The sequence below is a fragment of the Triticum dicoccoides genome, chromosome 3B (genome assembly GCF_002162155.2).
Source record: "Triticum dicoccoides isolate Atlit2015 ecotype Zavitan chromosome 3B, WEW_v2.0, whole genome shotgun sequence".
Taxonomy (NCBI): domain Eukaryota; kingdom Viridiplantae; phylum Streptophyta; class Magnoliopsida; order Poales; family Poaceae; genus Triticum; species Triticum dicoccoides.
The window spans coordinates 631,109,485-631,111,192 of NC_041385.1; positions in this window are offsets into that span (position 1 = coordinate 631,109,485).

The following is a 1,708-nucleotide window of genomic DNA, read 5'->3' on the forward strand; positions in this document are numbered from 1 at the left end:
TAACATGATGTCATGCCTAGCACCCCCCCCGGCTGGAGGACCTATCATTATAGATTCCTTTTCAGCAAGGTTATCCATTCATCCATGAGGAAATTGTAAGACTTATTCTACAAGTTATTCCTGATGGATCCTTCGTGTTTCCAAAGTCTGATCTTCACCTGAAGACCATGTCAATGCTATCTCGAAGCATGTCAATGGTACTCCGATTTTTAACAGGAACATTTGAAGCACGATGCTAAATTTTATTTATCACTTATCCTAACACCATTGTATGGGTAATATCATGAGATTTCTTCCCCCTTACCTAAATGGTTTTCTACTTTGTATCCTGTCATGGATATCTTGCTCTGCTTGTCCTTGGGAAGGATATAACCTTGAAATATGTGTTTAAACATAATTTCCTTCCACTGTTGGTTTAACCTTTCTTGTGAACTATATGATCTGAGCAGTAATATTCTCCTGCTTATGTAAACACCTCGTTGTACAATTCGGTCAGTAAGACCCTGTTACTTTTGTTGATGACATTCTGGTAACCACCGATGGACAAGAACTTCGCCTACTGGTCCGCCTCGTTCCACGAGCAGGAAAATGGTTCTCTTTGTCCCTCGCCCTTGGTACCGACATTGTTGCCGACATAACTGACATGCTACTCTCTGACATGCCTTTCTATCGTGATCGTACAAGATGTCAGCCCCCCCTTTCTACTTTTAACCCACATGGTGGGCCCATAACCCACAGGTCCCAGGAACGAAACCTGACTCTCCTGTACAACCTGTTGTCAAAGTTACTCCTCGTTCTTGACTTTGTATGTAATTCACGGGCCACTTGCCTGTTGATCTATTCTGGTATCGGAAGCAATACTTATTCCCGATTGCTTTGAGCCCCTTTCACGCCTTGTTTCAGGCATCGAACGGTTGCCTGCTCGCTCGAAACTTCCCATGAAACCTCATTACTTTGCTCTCGATATTTCCTTAAGTTTCAATTCGAGAGTTACTTTCTGCCACCTTCCTCGATGATATCGACCAGATAGTCAACCTGGTAGAGGTTCGTTCTCCCGGAATACCCCCTTAATTTTTACGTAGGTACGATGGAGTTACCGAAGGAAGGACGACAAACTTCATCATGATGACCTGAAGCAGAGGACTGAAGACATCAATGTAATGAATCAACTTCTTCGAGAAGAGCAAGCCAGGATGAGAAGACCCGCTATATTCGTTACTAGACCTTCCCCCCTTACTCCCCTCCTAAATCTCGGGATGAGATTTCTTGTAGTGGAGGAGATTTGTAACACCCGGATAATCATGCTACAGTAATCTCACGTGATGGTGCCACGTCACCTCTGTCACTGTAGTTAACCACGGGTTAGATCGAAACAGTTTCGAAATTAAAATTCAAGATTATAATGACAATAAAAGTTTTCAAGAATTAAAACTAAAATGTTCGGGGGTTGTCTAATATTACAAAGTTAATTATGGTGGGGTGCACACATTTTTGTAAAGTGTCTGGATATTATTAAATGAATTAAAACAGAAAAGGAAAAATAAGAAAAGAAAAATAAAACAAAAGGAGAAAAAGGGAAATCCCCCCCCCTGGCCCAACTGGGCCAAGCCCACCTGGCCCAGCCGGCCAGCCCCCTGGCCCGGCCCACCCCCTCACTCCCATATCCCCCCTCCCCCGGTCGGCAAACCCTAGCCGACCACCCCATTCC